The following is a 19,846-nucleotide window of genomic DNA, read 5'->3' as shown; positions in this document are numbered from 1 at the left end:
TCTCAATAAATACGACTGACTGACTGATCCCGGGCTCACAGTCTAGCAGAAGGGCGAAGAAGTATTAAGTACCCACTTTTACAGTTGAGGAAACTGAGGCATAGAGAAGTTAACTGGCTTGGCCAAGGTGACCCAGCTGGCAAGTGGCAAAGCCAGAATTGGAACCCACATCCTCTGACTCCCAATTCTTTGCTCTTCCCTTTAGGCCGTGCTGCTTCCCTTCATCCAACTGCCAGAAAGGAACCCAAGCTACCTATATGTTCCCTGAGATTTGCAAAATTTCGGTACAACTTGGTTTCGGGGCCCAGTTTTCCACAGTCCTGGCCAACAGTTGAGTTGTAAGTTTGCAAGCAAACTTGTTGTGGGGCTTTTTCCCTTTAAGGTGGCAAACACTAAGAACACATAATCTCTTGTTTGTTTTTTAGTCATTAAATGGATGTTGAACTCCCTGTTGTTTCTTCGTGACTCCAAGGAAGAGCCAGTGGACGCTGCTCCTTCAGGCTGTTTTCTGAAACGGAAAGAAACCGCTCCCCGGTGTGGAAATGTGTAAGTGAGTGCAAGAGAGAAGTTTTGTTGTGTCATCGACAGACGTGTCGTTTTTAATCTTCCAGGACGGGAATATGGATTAATTGTCATCCCTGTGGGCACTGAGTAAATATGCATGGATGACTATTATGAGGGTGAAATGTGTGAGGTCAACACAAGGTCAGAGTACTGTTGGATTATTTCCTCAGGAGGAAACTTGCATATTTTAGAACATTTTCCTTAAGGCATCATCTGGGAAAGTATTGTCAAACTATTAGGGAAATACTCCCTCAAGAGGGAACTACCAAATATGGGGACTATTTGGATTGTTTTCCATTAAGGAGTCTTCTAATGAGAAGAATTATTATTTTCATTTTATTAATAATAATAGTATTTGTTAAGCTCTTACTATGTGCCAGGCACTGTACTCAGTGCTGGAGTGGATACAAAAGCAAATTGAGCTGGACACAGTCCTTGGCCGTTTCAATCCCCATTTTACAGATGAGGTAACTGAGGCCCAGAGAAGTAAAGTGACTTGCCCAAGGTCACACATGGAGGAACCGAAGTGCAGGTAAGGGAGGGCAAGAACTGTGTTGAGTATTTCTGTAACCTCATCTAGTACCTAGTCCAAATTATACTCAGTAGTGCCTGTTAAACGGCTTACTTATTTTGTTAGTATGTTTGGTTTTTTTTTTCTCTGTCTCCCCCTTTTAGACTGTGAGCCCAATGTTGGGTAGGGACTGTCTCTATATGTTCCAATTTGTACTTCCCAAGCGCTTAGTACAGTGCTCTGCACATAGTAATCGCTCAATAAATATGATTGATTGATTGATTGATTACTTCACTAAGCCGGTGGGACCATGGCCGCCCAAAACTGCTTGAGCTAAACTCCCAGGCTGCTTCACCGCAGACCTCTGATGCCCCTAAAATAGTGGCTTTCTGGCCTCTGAGCTCTTTGAAGCATGACTTTTCCCTGTCCTCATCTCCCCCTAAAATCCCAGGCTCCTCCACCTCCTGAGCTCAGAATGAAAGGTCAGCCGATCAGTCTGTGTGTGTGTGTTGCTGTTGATTTCTCAGAGGTAACAATAGTAATAATAATAATAATAATGTCATTTATTAAGCGCTTACTATGTGCAAAGCACTGTTCTAAGCGCTAGGGAGGTTACAAGATGATCAGCTTATCCCACATGGGGCTCACAGTCTTAATCTTAGCCTTAGACTTAATAGACTTAGTCTTATGTTGCCAACTTGTACTTCCCAAGCGCTTAGTACAGTGCTGTGCACCCAGCGCTCAATAAATACGATTGATTGATTGATTGATTAATCCCCATTTCCCAGATGAGGTACCTAAGGCACAGAGATGTTAAGTGACTTGCCCAAAGTCACACAGCTGACAATTGGCGGAGCCGGGATTTGTACCCAATAACTCTGACTCCAAAGCCCGTGCTCTTTCCACTGAGCCATGCTGCTTCTCAATAATAATAGTAATAGTATTCAATAGTAATAATAATTCAGTAGTAATAATTGTGGTATTTGTTAAGCGCTATTTGTTAAGTGCTTACTATGCATCGTGTTGTATTAAATTCTAGGGTGGGTACAAGATAATCATATCTGTTGAAAACAGTCCTTATGGGGCTCACAATCTGAATAGGAGGGATATAAGCTCCTTGTGGACAGCAAATGTGTCTTTAAACCTCAGTTGTATTGCTCACTCCCAAATGCTTAGTCCAGTGCTCTGCACACAGTAGGTCCTCAATAAATACCATTGATTGATTTTGCCCTGTGTCCATTTTCTGTTCTCTAACAGGAGTGACACTTGTTCTCCCTATTAGCTGACTTTCGAGTGCGTTGTTGGGCAAGAGAGTGTGGATGACTCAGTGCAAGCCATCACCACTACCGCATAAAGCATCTAAAATGTGTGGCCTGCTGGCAGTAGAACAAAACTTTCCTTTCTTAATCATTGCTGTTGGAGCAGTGGTCACCCCAGGGGAGAAGGGCCGGAGAAAGGTCATCACTATGACTTTCCTGGACCCAGTTTGTGAGTGTGCAAGAGAGTCTCAGTGTGACATGTATATATGAGTACTAACTCTATCAGAAAAAGCGGAAGGGGTAATAAGTACATAAGTATAAATAATATAGGTAATATATATAATGTAATATAGTATAAACAGTAATATAAATAATATAGGTATAATATAAATTATAATATAATATATTATAGTGTGATTATAAATTATAATTATATTATAATATGTATATGATTGTATAAAATATGTTATGGTATATTGTGGTAATATATTAGAATATGTAATTATAAATTATAATATAAATAATATAAATTAGAGAAGCATCGTGGCTCAGTGGAAAGAGCACGGGCTTGGGAGCCAGTGGTCATGGGTTCTAATCCCATCTCCGCCACTTGTCAGCTGAGTGACTTTGGGCAAGTCACTTAACTTCTCTGGGCCTCAGTTACCTCCTCTGTAAAATGGGGATTAAGACTGTGAGCCCCACGTGGGGCAACCAGATCACCTTGTATCCCCCTTCAGTGCTTAGAACAGTGCTTTGCGCATAGTAAGCACTTAACAAATGCCATTATTATTATTATTATTATTAATATTTTATTGAACATCTGCCAGAAGGATGCAATGCAACTGTCATAAACACTTGGGAAGTACAGCAGAAGCCTAAGACATGTTCCCTGCCCACAAGGAGCTTACATTCTAGTAGACAAACAGATCAAGAGCTATAAGTAGGGGACCTAGAATAAATTGAGTATATACTTAAGTGCTGAGAATAGGCATGAGTAAGTACGTGTCAGGTGGCTAAAGGGTGAAGTTGTAGGTTCAGCAGAGTTTTCTGAACATCAGGCCAAAACTTAATACTCAGTTCTTTCAGTGCTGTGCACACAGTAAGCACTCAATAAATATGATTGACTGACTGACTTCCAAAGGTGTGTTTTTCACCACAGATTTTGAACAGACTTGTAGAAAGAGCTCAGGCATGGGAGTCAAGACACCTGGAGTCTAATCCCGGTTCTGCCATCCTCCAAAATCTCCAGTGGTTGCCTGTCAACCTACGAATCAAGCAAAAACTCCTCACTCTCGGCTTCAAGGCTGTCCATCCCCTCGCCCCCTCCTACCTCACCTCCATTCTCTCCTTCTTCAGCCCAGCCCGCACCCTCTACTCCTCTGCCGCTTACCTCCTCACTGGGCCTCATTCCCACCTGTCCTGCCGTCGGCCCCCGGCCCACGTCCTTCCCCTGGCCTGGAATGCCCTCCCTCCACACTCTGCCAAGCTAGCTCTCTTCCTCCCTGCAAAGCCCTATTTGAAGCCTCACCCCCTCCAGGAGGCCTTCCCAGACTGAGCCCCCTTTTTCCTCTCCTCCTCCCCATCGCCCCCCACACCCTATCTCCTTCCCCTCCCCACAGCATTTGTAAATATTTGTACATATTCATTACTCTATTTTACTTGTACATATTTACTATATTTTATTAATGATGTGCTTATAGCTATAATTCTATTCTGACGGTTTTGACACCTGTCTACATGTTTTGTTTTTTTGTCTGTCTCCCTCTTTTAGACTGTGAGCCCGTTGTTGGGTAGGGACCATCTCTATATGGTGCCGACTTGTACTTCCCAAGCACTTAGTACAGTGCTCCGCACACAGTAAACGCTCAATAAATACGATTGAATGAATGAATTTGCCTGTGGTGTGATCAGGGGTAAGTCATTTAACTTCTCTATGTCTCATTTTCCTCACCTCTAAAATGGCGATTGAATACCTGTCTCCATCTCATTTAGACTTCGAGCCCCATGTGGAACAGGTACTGTGACTGATTTCATTATCTCGCCTGTAATGTAGTGTGTAGAACAGTGCTTGGCTCATAGGAAGCGATTAACAAGTACCACAATTACAATTACTTTCATTACACTTCCAACAAAATGCTTCTGTCTGGATAGAATACAGTGTAATGATGGAAGAAACAGTTGTGCATTCATTCAATCATATTTATTGAGCGCTTACTGTGTGCAGAGAGTGCTTGGGAGGTACAAGTTGGCAACATATAGGGACGATCCCTACCCAACAGTGGGCTCACAGTGCATGTGATTGTAGCATTGGTCAAGGCAACACTTAATAAACACCGCAGCTTATGTGTCTAACACAGCATGCATTTTGGAGTGCGTATCCTGATGACCGGTGCTTCACTCCCTACCCTGAAGGCTGACTTGACTTGACCATATCCAGGGGTGCTGGTCTAATCCAGAATGACCTGGAGTGAATTTGGTCAGCTCCAATCCAGAGAACACCTAGGAGGCTAGGAAGGGCCTGAGTTGCCCCCGGATTTCTGCCTAAACCAACCACTCACTGGTCCTCCAGATGGAGCAGGGTACTTACGTACCAACTCTGTCATATTGTAGTCCCCCAAACGCTTCCTCCAGTGCTCTGCACACAGTAAGTGCTCGATAAATACCATTTAGTGATGGAGAGAGTCTTTTAGCTCCTCCTGGGCAAGGAATGTTTCTACCCATTCCGTTGTATTGTACTTTCCCAAGCGCTGAGTATAGTGCCTTAGTAGGCACTCGATAAATGCCAATGATGAAGAGATGCCCAAGGTAAGATTTGGGCTGTGTCGCTTCAAACTCCTGCACCTGGGCAGGGCCAAGGGAGCACCACCTCTCTAGAGACCCCGATCTGGGGCACCGGGGTTGGCCACCTGAGGGTGGGCCGCGGGGCTCCCAGTAGTGCCCTAATTCTGCTGGCCTGCTCTAATCTGCTCCAAGGCAAAGAGCCGCTCAATACCAATCCGAGTAGAGAAATGGAAGTAAAAGGACATCCCCCCCCCCCAGAACCTCTCAGTCAATCAGTGGTATTTATAATAATAATAATTATGGTACGTGTTAAGTGCTTACTATGTGCGAGACACTGTACTGAGCACTGGGGTGGATACAAGCAAATCAGGTCGGACACGGTCCCTATCCCACATGGGGCTCACAATCTCACTCTCCATTTTACAAGGGAGGTGACCGAGGCCCAGACTAAAGTGACTTGCCCAAGGTCATGCACCCGGGTGGAGCTGGGTTTAGAACCCACGACCTTCTGACTCCTTCTGCCCTATTCACTTTGCCATGCTGCTTCTCCTGAGCGCTTCTTATTGCTTCTTATTGAGCGCTTGCTGGGGGTAAAGCGCTGTACTAAATGCTCCGGGCGGCTCTCAGCAACCTCCATTTCCTTTAATGTAGCTTGCCCCCTTAGTTCAAGAAGCCATTCTCTCCTCCCAAGGCATTTGTGTCCATGCTAGATTGCTACATCTAGTCCGTGTTCAAGGAAGTATTGGCGGAAGGTGGAAGGGTCGTGCCAGGAGAGGGAAATGACAGCATTGTGGCCCGCCCTCTCAGCTCTGGCAATAAACGGATCAGATGTCACAGCAAAGAAGCTGTCAGGAGAAGGGATTCTTGAACAAGGCGCTCGTGTAATGGGGTGATAAAGCTGTCTCATATCCAAGAATTCAGCTCATCAGCAGAGAGGGGATCCTGGGCGTGAGAGCTTGAGCATTTGAAGGTTTTCACCAGGTGTCTGTTTTTGTTCCCTTTCAAGTGGTTCGCGAAGCCCTGGTTAAGGTTGCCGATGTGGTTTGGATCTGGGAATGGGCGAGGCACCTCATGAACAAAGGGAGTTTTTAGCAAAATGGTACAATGGGTGTGTTTACAGAGAAGGGAGAAGGAGTTGGAAGAAATAGTCTGTTTTCCTCTGAGAACATGAGTCACCGTGATGGAGTGGGGAGGGAAGGGAGGAGATCACATGGCCACCAGACCGCTGTGTGAAAAAATCCTGGCTCTCTAATTTTGGAGAAGGAGCATGGAGTAGTGATTAGAACATGGGCCTGGGAATTAGAAGGTCATGGGTTTTAATCCCGGCTCTGCCACTTGTCTGCTTTGTGACCTTGGGCAAATCACTTAACTTCTTGGTGACCTCATCTGTAAAATGGGGATTGTGACTGTGAGCCCCGCATGGGACGGGGACTGTGTCCAACACGATTTGCTTGTAGCCACCCCAGCACTTAGTACAGTGCTTGGCACATAATAAGTACTTAACAAATGCCATTATTATTATTATTTTTACTAGATGATCTGGAGAGAGGAAGGGGCAGGGGACCACATTGCTGCCCATTTACTAATCCTATGGGAGCTGTGGTTGGAAGAGGTGGGAGAGAGGGTTGGAGCAGCAATCTCTGATCCTTCCTCCTGTGTAGCTGTCACACTCACTAATTTGTACTTTCCAAGCGCTTAGTACAGTGCTCTGCACGCAGTAAATGCTCAATAAATAAGATTTAATGAAACCCAGGCCCTGTATTTGCCAGACTAGCCCTGAGAAGTAGTGTAGTCTAGTGGAAAGAGCACAAGCCTGGGAATCAGAGGACCTGGTTCTTATCCCAGCTATCTCACATGCCTGCTGTGTGACCTTGGGCCAGTCTTTTAACTTCTGTGTACCTCAGTTTCCTTATCTGTCAAATGGGGATTTAATACCTGTTCCCCACCCTTTTTAAGCGGTGAATCCTATTAAGCTGTGGGACAGGGGCTACATTAGGTCAACTTCTAGGGGCAAAACAGTGCTTCTCCTAACTTCCATGATCATCACCATGTCCAGTTTTAGAGAGGTTTATTCATTCATTCAGTCATATTTATTGAGCACTTACTATGTACAAAGCCCTGTACTAATATGCTAATAAACAAACATATTCCCTGCCCACACAAGCTTGCAGTCTAGAGGTGGAAGGAGACGTGGTTCTTGCCTTCAAGAAATAGAAGTGTCCGGGAAGGGGAACCTTAGAAAATTTTCTAACAGAAAACCACAGTGTTGTGATATCTCGCCACTTGCATCCAATGCGCAGGCTGAAATGGAGGCAGTTCTGTGGTCAGAGCTCATTGAGGTCAGAGTCTGGCTCAGGCTTGTCTTCAGGAGCTGTGCTGGGCTGCCCACGGCTGACCCATTTGGATTCTCCTGTTGGGATGAAGGTAGGAGCAGTACAGCGCTTAGTACAGTGCTCTGCACACAGTAAGCGTTCAGTAAATACGACTGACTGACTGACTGACTGACCATTAGCCTGGATTGCTCCCTGCCAAACTGAAAAATTGGTCCCGGGCTGCGGACTACAGGTGCCCTCTGCTTTTTCCTGGACAGAATGTGCAGAAGATTCCCTCCGTGACATTCACACTTGTGGTCAGTAACACAGTCAGCTGAAGCATTTATGTTGCCAACTTGTACTTCCCAAGCGCTTAGTACAGTGCTCTGCACACAGTAAGCGCTCAATAAATACGATTGATGATGATGAAGCATTTACCGTGGGCCTGTAGGGCAGCTTTCCTGCTTGACAATGCTCCCGAAAGGGTTCCTCAAACTCTTTCCGGTTTGCTTGGGCCGCTACGCCCGCCAAGATGGTAACCCCACTTGTGCCTGAGTTTCCATCTGTGGAGATGAAGCCATTGCCTTCATCCCCAGCTGTAGACTGGAATCCCAGCCTTGCCCAGGCCTCTGGCGATACTGAGAGCTTCCAAACCGGGCTGAAGAGATTCCTCAAGTCAGGCCATTTTGTTATCAGGCATTTATTTATTTATGTCCATCCACAGCAATAGGGTCATTGATACCTCTAGGTTTATCTCCCCTCCCACCCAGCCCCCGCACTTAGAGTGTAAACTCCATGTGGGCAGGGACCGTGTCTTGTGTTTCTGTTGTGGTTTTCAAGCACTTAATTCAGTGCATTCCATTCAATAGGTGCTTAATAAATGCCATTGCTATTACTACTACTATTACTGTTGCTTTTCTTCCCCCCTCCCAGCCCCACAGCTCTTATATACATATCTAAAATTTTATTTATTAGTATTGATGTCTATCTCCCCACCTCTAGACTGTAAGCTCATTGTGGGCAGGGAATGTCACTGTTTACTGTTGTGTTGTACTTTCCCATGTGCTTAATACAGTGCCCTGCACACAGGAAGCACTCAATAAATACGACTGAATGAATGAATGCGAGCTTTCCAGAGGCTGCTAGGTTCCTTGGCCAAGCCATATCCTTCTCATTCCTCCCACCTCCCCTTATAAAGCCCATCCCCTTTTTGGCCCATGCACTTAAAAATAAATGCTCAATCAATCAGTAGTATTTATTTAGTGCTTAAGTTGTGCAGCGCATTGTACCGAGGGCTTGGGAGAGTACAATACAGTACCTGTGAGCCCTACTCTCAGTGAGCTCACAGGCTAACGGGGAGAGACAGACATTAAAATTAATTACAGGTAAGGGAAGCAACTGAGTATAAGGGTATATACAGAGGTACTGTTGGGTGGGGTTGGAAGGGAATGCCAGAGTCGGTGGAGGCGTCAGGGAGAGATTATGGAGTGGAGGGAAGAGAACTTAGTCCAGGAAGGCTTGCTGAAAGAGATAGGATTTTAGGAGGGCTTCGAAGATGAGGAGAGTGCTGGTCTGTTGGAGGGGTAGGAGGGAGGGTGTGAGCGAGGGGTGGATGGTGTCAGAGATGAGAGCAAGGGACCCTGAGTAAGTTGGTATTAAGTGAAGTGTGTGGGCTGGATTGTAGTTGGAGAGGAGTGAGGATAAATGAACGGGAGAAAGCTGATGGAGTGCCTCAAATCAGTCAATCAGGTATTTATTTGAGTGCTTACTGTGAACAGAGCATGGTACTAAGCTTTTAAGAGAGGGCAGTACAACAGAGGTGGTAGATATGTCCCCTGTCCACAAGGAGCTTCAAGTCTAGAGCAGGAGACGTTAAAATAAATCACAGTTAAGTGTATAAGTGCCATGGGACTGAAGGCGGGGTGAACATAAGGTATTTGAAAGATAGAGGTCCAAAGACATAGACAACAGAAGGGTGAGACAGTAGGAGGACTTAATCGGGGAAGGCCTCTTGGTGGAGATGTGCTTTGAAGGTAGGGAGAGTGGTGGTCTGTCACATGTGAAGCAGCTTGGCTCAATGGAAAGAGCCCGGGCTTTGGAGTCAGAGGTCATGGGTTCAAATCCCAGCTCCACCAATTGTCAGCTGTGTGACCTTGGGCAAGTCACTTAGCTTCTCTGTACCTCAGTTACCTCATCTGTAAAATGGGGATGAAGACTGTGAGCCCGACGCAGGACAATCTGATCACTTTGTATCCTCCCCAGCGCTTAGAACAGTGCTTTGCACATAGCGCTTAACAAATGCCATCATTACTATTATTATTATGTGAAGTGGGAGGGAGTTCCAGGCCGGAGGGAGGACGTGGGCAAGGGGTTGGTGGTGAGATAGACGAGATCAAGGTACAGTGCGTAGGCTGGCATTAGAGGAGTGACACATACGGACTGAGTTATAGAAGGAAATCAACAAGGTAAGGTAGGAGGGGGAGAGCTGATGGACTGAGTGCTTTGTCAAACCTGATGATTAGGAGTTTGAATCTGATAGGATTTTCTGCTTGTGGTGGAAATGGCTGGGCAACCATTGGCGTTACTTAAGGAGGTGGGAGACATACACCGAATGATTTTTTTAGAAAGATGATCCGGACAACAGAGTTAAGTATGGACTGGGGAGTCTGGAGGCAGGGAGGTCAGCTAGGAGGTGAATGCACCAGTCAAGATGGGATATAAGTGCTTGCCCTTGTGTGGTAGCAGTTTGGATGGAGAAGAAGAAGCAAAATCTGGAGATGCCGTGGTGATGGAATCGACATGCTTTAGTGACTGATGAGTAAGCGAGTTGTCTGTCTCCCCCTCTAGACCATAAGCTCGTTATGGGCAGGGAACACGTCTGCTAATTCTGTTGTATTATGCTTTCCCAAATGCTTAGTACAGTGCTCTACACACAGGGAGCACTCAAATACAATCGATTGATTGGAGAGTGACTAGTCAAGGAGAGGGCCAAGGATAAGGACTGGCGAGAACAGAGGATGGTGGTGTCTGTCAGTATTGTGGAGAAAGTCGTTGGGAGGAGGAGGTTGGAGTGGGAAGATGCAAAGTTCAGTTTTGGACATGTTAAGCTTGACATGTCGGCGGGGGCATCTAAGGTAGAGATGTCCTGAAGGCAGGAAGAAATCAATCAATGGTATTTCTTGAGCACTTACTGGACAGTGCAGGGTAGCAGGGTTGGTAGATATGTTCGCTGCTTACAGTCTAGAGGGGGAAATATGTGATTACAGAAAGGAGGACAGCTCCCGGGCTGGGCTGAGCGGGATACAGGTAGGGTCGGGCATGGGCCCGGGTGGGCTGGGATGGGGAAATTGGGCCCCAGGGTTTCAAGCTGTAGGCAGAAGCAGCACTTCAAGCAGTTTAGGGGACACAACAATTATGGTAGATAGTGGCTCCTCTGGACCTCAGGCAGCAGGAGCAGGTGAGAAGAGTGTCCTGAGGCCCCCTGAAGAACGTCTTCGCTCTGCTGAACACCTCCCTGCCAGTGGAGGGAGGAAGGGCGGACTTCAAGTGAAACCTTGAGATTGACAGGATGCAGTGTCTGAAGAGGGTTGGTCTGTGAAATTGTTTTCATATGAAATTGTTGAGAGGCAGCGTGGCTCAGTGGAAAGAGCCCGGGCTTTGGAGTCAGAGGTCATGGGTTCAAACGTCGGCTCCACCAACTGTCAGCTGTGTGACTTTGGGCAAGTCACTTCACTTCTCTGGGCCCCAGTTACTTCATCTGTAAAATGGGGATTAAAACCGTGAGCCCCCCATGGGACAACCTGATCACCTTGTAACCTCCCCAACGCTTAGAATAGTACTTTGCACATAGTAAGCGCTTAACAAATACTGTTATTATTATTATTTTCCAGAAGCATTTGATTTATTTATCATTATTCATATTATGACTCTCCCCACCTTTAAAGCTTTATTGAAGGCACATCTCCTCCAGGAGGCCTTCCCTAAGCCCTTCTTTTCTCTTCTCCCACTCGTTTTTGTATCACTGTGACTTGCTCCCTTTTTCATTCCCTCTCCCATTCCCATTTTAATGCCTGTTTCCCCCTCTAGGCGGTAAGCTCGTTGTGGTCAGGGAATGCGTCTGCTATATTGTTGTATTGCACTCTCCCAAGCGCTTAATACAGTGCTCTGTGCACAGTAAGGACTCAATGAATACGATTGACTGGCTGACTCTCTCCCCCGCCCCCCCCCCCCCCTCCCAAACTGTAAGCTCATTGTGGGCAGGGAACGTGTCTGCTTATTCTCTTGTACTGTACTCTCCCAAGCACTTAGAACAGAACTCTGTACATAGTAAGCACTCAATAAATGTCATTAATGGATGGACTGATCGAGCCTCAAGTGGACCATATTAAGCAACCTAAAGAGAAGCTTGGGTGAGGCTGGAGCACTGTAGTGATACAGACAGATAAAGGCATTGCCATTGTGATGTCTAATTGCTTAGACTCAAAGATAGTGATAATTTCATTGCCCCAAGCCCTCTCCGCAAGATCCACAAGAGGGGAGGTGTTAATCACCTAGTTTAATTTGAGGCAAGACTGGGGCAAGCAAGCTCTTTGTGGGCAGGGAATGTGTACTCTCCCAAGTGCTTAAGAATAATAATAATAATAATGGCATTTGTTAAGTGCTTACTATGTGCAAAGCACTGTTCTAAGCACTGGGGAGGATACAAGGTGATCAGATTGTCCCACGTGGGGCTCACAGTCTTCATCCCCATTTTACAGATGAGGTAACTGAGGCATAGAGAAGTTAAGTGACTTGTCCAAAGTCACACAGCTGACAGTTGGCGGAGCCAGGATTAGAACCCATGACCTCTGACTCCAAAGCCCATGCTCTTTCCATTGAGCCACACTGCTTCTGAGCCACACAGGAAGCATTTATTCATTCATTTAATCGTATTTATTGAGTGCTTACTGTGTGCAGAGCACTGTACTAAGTGCTTGGGAAGTCCAAGTCGGCAACATATAGAGACGGTCTCTACCCAACAGCGGGCTCACAGTCTAGAAGACACACTCAATAAATACGATTGAATGAATGAATTCATTCAATCGTATTTATTGAGCACTTACTGTGTGCAGAGCACTGTACTAAGCGCTTATTTGAAGAAGCCTCTTTTGTTAAGGGCATCATCTCAGAACGAGTTTTCTCACTCCCCCTAGCAAAAAGGGGATTGTGAGCCCATCGAGGGAAAGCTACACTTGTATATTCTTTCCCAGCACTTAGTACAGTGCTCTGCACCCAGAAAGTGCTTTGCTACTACCACCACTCAAGGAAAGCAAGGGGGAGTAGCTCCGAAAATGTACTGAGAAGTACTACTGGGGGGTTTGGTGCCATTGACAGAGATCTGCCCGAAAAATATAGACCTTTCTGCTCTGGAGGGATAAAAGTAGTGACCCAGTAATGATTCTGATCTCTCCAGGTCCTGAAATTATTGGTTAGTTTTGCTACTCGAGATGCATGACTGCACTACTCCGTCAATTAATAATAATCATATTTGTTAAGCGCTTTCTACGTGCCAAGCACTGTTCTAAGCACTGCAGTGGATACAAGGTAATCAGGTTGTCCCACGTGGGGCTCACAGTCTTAATCCCCATTTTACAGATGGGGTAACTGAGGCACAGAGGAGTTAAATGACTTGCCCAAAGTCACACAGAAGCAGCGTGGCTCAGTGGAAAGAGCCCGGGCTTTGGAGTCAGAGGTCACGGGTTCAAATCCCAGCTGTGCCAACTGTCAGCTGTGTGACTTTGGGCAAGTCACTTAACTTCTCTGTGCCTCAGTTACCTCATCTGTGAAATGGGAATTAAGACTGTGAGCCCCCCGTGGGACACCCTGATCACCTTCTAACCTCCCCAGCGCTTAGAACAGTGCTTTGCATATAGTAGGCGCTTAACAAATACCATTATTATTATTATTATTATTATGTGGTCGGAGCCGGGATTAGAACGCATGACCTCTGAGTCCCAAGCCTGGGCTCTTTCCAGTAAGCCATTCTTCTGCCTTTCTGGTGCTAGTCAATTACTCTGCATCACGGGCTTCTCTCTATTGATGAACCCTTTACCCAGTCACTAACAAATGGGATTGTGTGCCACATTGGCAGTTTTGAACTGGATTTGCCAAAGAAACACCAAAAAATATTGCTTAGTATAATGCCTGGCACATAGCGAGCACTCAACAAATACGATTGAAAGAAACTAGTTGCGACATTTTCCTTCAGCAGCTGTTCTGCAGCATGACTCTCCTCAGCTCAGAAACAAAATGAACTTTTGATGAGACTGGGCTTTGTCTGGGGACTTGTGGAGATCCTCTGTGCTTCTTCCTGGAGGGTTTGTGGGATATGCAGGGGGTGTGGGCTTTTTTGTGGTTCCTTCGCATCCAACCACAAACCTTATTTCCCAATGATAAACATTTTGTCGTTCAACCTGCTTGTGGTAAATAACCCCACGGTAACACCAAGAGCGTGGAAGAATGGATCCCTTTCTTTCTGAGGATTTCACATTTTATGGTTGGGCAAGGCCCTACCCTTGGCTTTGGGACTCACTCCCTCTCATGTCACTAACTATTCCAACATCAGAAGACCAAACCTTGAAGAATGAAGGGGAGGGGCAGAGTGACACAGGGACAACTCAGCGTTAGGCCTGAGAAAGTTGACTTCAGCTATTTATCTCTTCCTCCCCGCAACACGCACGCATCCCAAGAGCGGTCGTTTTCAGGAGAAAGCGAAGGTCCGGTATATTGGAACTGCAACCTGCTTGTATTTAGTGGTTCCTCCGTCCGAGATTCTGAGCCTTTTTCTTGAGATGAGTCCTATATAGCCAAACATTCTAGGTGAATATAATAGCCCAATTGCAGTACCGTTTGCTTGCATCTCAATAATAATAATAGTAATAATAATGGTACTTGTTAAATCATCATCATCATCAATCGTATTTATTGAGCGCTTACTATGTGCAGAGCACTGTACTAAGCGCTTGGGAAGCACAAATTGGCAACATACAGAGACAGTCCCTACCCAACAGTGGGCTCACAGTCTAAAAGGGGGATACAGAGAACAAAACCAAACATAATAACAAAATAAAATAAATAGAATAGATATGTACAAGCTAAATAAATAGAGTAATAAATATGTACAAACATATATACAGGTGCTGTGGGGAAGGAAAGGAGGTAAGATGGGGGGATGGAGAGGGGGACGAGGGGGAGAGGAAGGAAGGGGCTCAGTCTGGGAAGGCCTCCTGGAGGAGGTGAGCTCTCAGTAAGGCCTTATGTGCCAAGCACAGTTCTAAGCACCGAGGTAGATGCAGGTTAATCAGGTTGGACACAGTCCCTGTCCCCCATGGGGCTCCCACTTTTAATCCCCATTTTATAGATGATGTAACTGAGGCCCATAAAAGTTAAGTGACTTGCCCAAGGTCACACAGCATATGTATGGGGGAGCCGGGATTAAAGCCCAGTGCTTCTGATTCCCAGGCCTGTGCCCTATCCACGAAGCCACGCTGCTTTTTAGCCTGAGATTGAGGAGTGTGGCCTAGTGGAAAGAGCACGGGCCTGAGGGCCAGCGGACCTTGTTCTAATCCCAATTCCATCGTGTTTTTTGGTGGTACTCGTTAAGCGCTTAGTATGTGTCAAACAGTCAGCTGGGTCAAACATAGTCCCCGTCCCTCATGGGGCCCACAGTCTTAAGTCAGAGGGAGACCATGTACCTGCTGTGTGAACTTGGGCAAGTCACTTAACTTCTCTGTGCCTCAGTTTCCCCATCTGTACAATAGGGATTCAGTGCGTGTTCTCCCTCCTATTTAGAATGTGAGCTCTGTGTCTGACAGGGACTGTGTCTGACCTGATTATCTTGTAACTTCCCCAGCATTGAGAACAGTGCTTGACAGATAGTAGGCACTTAACAAATATTACAGTTATTATAATTAGTAATTAAAATGAATAATTGTTGTATTTAAGTGCTTCATCATCAATCATCATCAGTCGTATTTATTGAGCGCTTACTGTGTGCAGAGCACTGTACTAAGCGCTTGGGAAGTACAAGTTGGCAACATATAGAGACAGGCCCTACCCAACAGTGGGCTCACAGTCTAAAAGGGGGAGACAGAGAACAAAACCAAACATACCAACAGAATAAAATAAATAGAATAGATATGTACAAGTAAAATAAATAAATAAATTTATTTATTCCTATAAAATTTATTTATTTATTCCTATATAATCAGTAGAATTAGTAATAAGGAGTTAATGCAGCGCTTACTGAGTGCAATGTATTGAACTAAATGCTTTGGAAAGTACAACAGAAGCAAGACATACTGAGTGAAGTGTAGACTGAAGCGGGGAGGGACAGAAGGTTGGGAGATCAGAAGGGATTCAATTGATTGAATATGAGATTTTAAAAAATGAAAGGATTAGAAGACGAGTCCCCGATTGCAGGCCTCTGAGACAGGGAAAATGGTGATGGTATCAGAGAGGGAAAGTTTTGGGAGGGAAGATGAGCTTTTCTGGGCAAAGAACATTGATTAGCAAAGGAAGATCCCAATGCCGTCCCTGTTTTTGAGGAATTTATAGTCAGTCTAATGGGAGAAACAGATACACGTGCCCACAGACACAAATGAAGATACCTCACTAGCACAATTCTTTGCATTCAGAAGGTGCTGAATAAATATAATTGATGATGATGATGATAAGGTGAGACAAATAAAAAGGCACCCCAAACTAAAAATGACAAACATAAAAATTGCATTGAGGTAGGGATTCACTGATGATAGATGGAATTAAGGGAAGACTTCATGAATTTAAAGAGAAAAAGGTTGACAAAGAGAAGCGAGAGGGCCATTCTAGGAGTACTTTGTGAATCACACACCACTCTTCTTACATGTTCATTTTGTTCTTATTAACATTGTAATCTCTTGATTCTTTTCTTGATAGCCCTTTTTAATTTTTCTGTTTCCCACTTTAATGTTTTGGGTTCATTTCCACTCCTTCCCAGTTACGTCCACTCGCTATGCGGTGTAGCTCTGAGATTAAGGAGGATTTAATCCTCCTATCAAGAGTGTGAATTTGTTCATTATTCATTATTTAGGCATGCATTTAATAATAATAATAATAATAATAATAATGGCATTTGTTAAGCGCTTACTATGTTCAAAGCACTGTTCTAAGCTCTGGGGGGATACAAGGTGATCACGTTATCCTACGTGGGGCTCACAGTCTTAACCCCCATTTTACAGATGAGGTAACTGAGGCTCAGAGAAGTTAAGTGACTTGCCCAAGGTCACTCAGCAGACATGTGGGAGAGTCGGGATTAGAACCCGTGACCTCTGACTCCCAAGTCCGTGCTCTTTCCACTGAGCCATGCTGCTTCTCATTAATGCACTCATTTTCTTAATGCACATCATTAAGAAAATAAATAGAATAGCATTTGATTGTTGCCCCCTCTTAGACCAGAAACTCCTTGTGGGCATGGAATGTGTCTACCGTCTCTGTTGTATTGTACTCTCCCAAGCGCTTAGTACAGTGCTCTGCACACTGTAAGTTCTCGTTAAATGCCATCAATTGATTCATACAGGGTGTAAGTATCTGGAGTGAAATTGCTTTTTACCCAAAACTCTCAGTTGGCGAGTCACAGGATTGCCTTCTCATCAGCATATGGTAGATTAGTATCTTGACCCTTCTCCTCGTCCTCAGTGTTCTAGGGTAAAGGGCAAGAAGTAAGTACCTTAAATATTTGTTGTATCCTTATTGTCGGAATGAACTGGAATTCATTTTTATTTCGAGATAACTCTTACGTGTTCCTTCTAGCTGATGTCTTTTGAAGAGCATTTCAAAATTGTATCCATACTGGGGTGGAATAAATCATTGCTTCTGGATTTTTCCTTGACTTTACGAGGGAGTTGGCTTTTGGTATCCAGGCAACTCAGTGCAAGGTGAAGCGGAAGTAGGCCTCAAAGGCAGGAACAAGTGCCTTTCGAATTTTTCCCGTAGCTCCGGAAAAAGTCATTTGAGCTTTTAGCATCTCGGCTTTTTCCTCTGTTAAATGTAGTAGTAGAAATAGTTGATTGAGGACCTGTGACTGCAGAGCACCATGAAGTGAAGCAGCCGAGGCCTCATGGAAAAAGCACAGACCATTCTGCAGGACCTGGGTTCTAATCCTGACTCTGCAGGATAATTTCTCAGTGCCTCAGTTATCTCATCTTAAGACTGACTCCCCATGTGACAAATGGACTGTGTCCGGTCTGATTATCTCGACTGTACCCCAGTGGTTAGTACAGTGCCCGGTACGTAATAAGTGCTTAATAAAAAGCATGAAAACCCCCTACCTGAATAGCTTGTTTCTACTTCAGCATTCATTCATTTCTTCAATTCAATCGAATTTATTGAGCACTGACCGTGTGTAGAGCACTGTGCTAAGCATTTGGGAAAGTACAATACAAGAATAAACAACAGTGCTCTGCACACAGTAAGCGCTCAATAAATACGATTGATGATGATTCCCTACCCACAGTGAGCTCACAGTCTAGAGCAGGGGAGTCAGACACCAATTCAAATAAATAAAATTACAAATGTGGACATAAGTTCAGTGGGGCTGGGATGGGGGAGTGCAAAGGGTGCAAGTCAGAGTGATGCAAAAGGGAGTGGGAGATGAGGAAAAGCGGGGCCTAGTCTGGAAAGGCCTCTTGGAAGAGATGTGTCTTCAATAAGGTTTTAAAGGGGGGGAGAGTCATTGTCTGTGGGATATGAGGAGGGAGGGCGTTCCCGGCCAGAGGCAGGACTTGGGCAGGGGATCAGTGGCGAGATAGACAAGGTTGAGGCACAGTGAAAAAGAAGGTTAGCACTAAAGGAGCAAAGTATGCGGGCTGGGTTGTAGAAGGAGAAAAGTGAAGTGAGGTAGGAGGGGGTAAGGTGATGGAATGCTTTAAAACCAATGGTGAGGAGTTTTTGTTAGATATGGAGGCAGATGGGCAACCACTGGAGGTTTTTGAGGAACAGGGTGACATGTCCTGAAAGTTTATGTAGAAAAATGATCCGGGCATCAGGGTGAAATATGGACTGGAGTGGGGAGAGACAGGAGGCTGGGAGGTCAGCAAGGAGGCTGATGTGCTTAGTACAGTGCTCTGCACACAGTAAGCACTCAATAAATAGGATTGAATGAATGATGCAGTTTTCCACTTAGGTTAGGATGAGTGTATTAACGTGGTAGCAGATTGGATGGAGAGAAAAGGGTAGATTTTAGCGATGTTGTGAAGGTAGGACCGACAGGATTTGGTGACAGATTGACGACTGTGAGCCCATTGTTGGGTAGGGACCGTCTCTATATACTGCCAACTTGTACTTCCCAAGCGCTTAGTACAGTGCTCTGCACACAGTAAGCGCTCAATAAATACGATTGAATGAATATGTGGGTTGAATGAGAGAGAGGAATCAAAGATAACGCCAAGGTCACAGGCTTGTGAGACAGGAAGGGTGGTGGTGCCGTCTACAATGAAGGGAAAGTGATGAGGAGGACAGGCTTTGGGTGGGAAGATAAGGAGCTCTGTTTTGGACATGTTAAGTTTGAGGTGACGGGAGAACATCCAAGCAGAGATTTCTTGTAGGCAGGAGGAAATGTGAGAATGGAAGTGGGGAGATAGATCAGGGTTGGAGATGTAGATTTATTGACAACTATTAGCATTTATTAAATACTTGGTCTATAATTAGCAGTAACTGTACGTGCACAGCAATTGTTAGTCATCCTAACACCCCCTTTTTCCAGACAGTGAAACTGAGGCTTGGGTTTCTCCTTGATCAAAGAGCAAATCACCTGTAGAGCAGACACTTGAAGGCTCTCCGGTTTCGACACTCGAATCACGGAAAATCCTGGATTAAGAAGGTGACTGACAAAGGTAGGCTTTGCAACGCAGTGGGTGCTTTTGGGCACAAGAGACTCGGGAAGAGAAAGTGGATGGCTCAGTGCAGCCCATTACCACCAATGCCTAATCAAAACAATGCAAAGCCCAGGGGCCACTGGCACTGGGACATTCCTCTCCCCTCTTAACCATTGCTTTCCGAGCAGTACTTACCCAAAAGGCACAAGGAGCCAGAAAAAGGGCCTGACTGAATAATAATAATAATGATAATAATAATAATGATGGTATTTGTTAGGCGCTTACTATTTGCCAAGCACTGTTCTAAGCACTAGGGTAGATACAAGGAAATCAGGTTGTCCCATGCGGGGCTCACAGTCTCTTAAGCCTCATTTTAAAAGTGAAGTAACTGAGGCACAGATAAGTTAAGTGACTTGCCCAGAGTCAAACAGCCGACAAGTGGTGGAGCTGGGATTAGAACCCATGACCTCCGACTCCCAAGCCCGGGCTCTTTCCACTAAGCCACGCTGCTTCTCCATGAATCTTGAA

The 19,846-nt window shown here is 45.3% G+C and overlaps 1 protein-coding gene across 4 annotated transcripts in view; it reads left to right on the top strand.

The window, feature by feature from the left end:
* The first annotated feature begins 210 nt into the window (after nucleotides 1-210).
* LOC119925252 (F-box only protein 42-like) overlaps nucleotides 211-19,846 on the top strand; it is a 46,481-nt gene continuing 26,845 nt past the window's right edge. For 3 of the 4 annotated variants that reach the window (XR_005449808.1, XM_038743382.1, XM_038743357.1), the window contains exons 1-3: nucleotides 211-338; nucleotides 426-546; nucleotides 19,207-19,336. The gene's annotated coding sequence lies outside the window, so the exon portion shown is untranslated. The remainder of the gene's footprint in view (nucleotides 339-425; nucleotides 547-19,206; nucleotides 19,337-19,846) is intronic. The other variant, XM_038743368.1, reaches the window with a different exon arrangement.

The sequence above is a fragment of the Tachyglossus aculeatus genome, chromosome 1 (genome assembly GCF_015852505.1).
Source record: "Tachyglossus aculeatus isolate mTacAcu1 chromosome 1, mTacAcu1.pri, whole genome shotgun sequence".
NCBI classification, from domain to species: domain Eukaryota; kingdom Metazoa; phylum Chordata; class Mammalia; order Monotremata; family Tachyglossidae; genus Tachyglossus; species Tachyglossus aculeatus.
The sequence above is the reverse complement of the archived record's forward strand: the minus strand, read 5'-3'. Positions and strand labels throughout refer to the sequence as shown.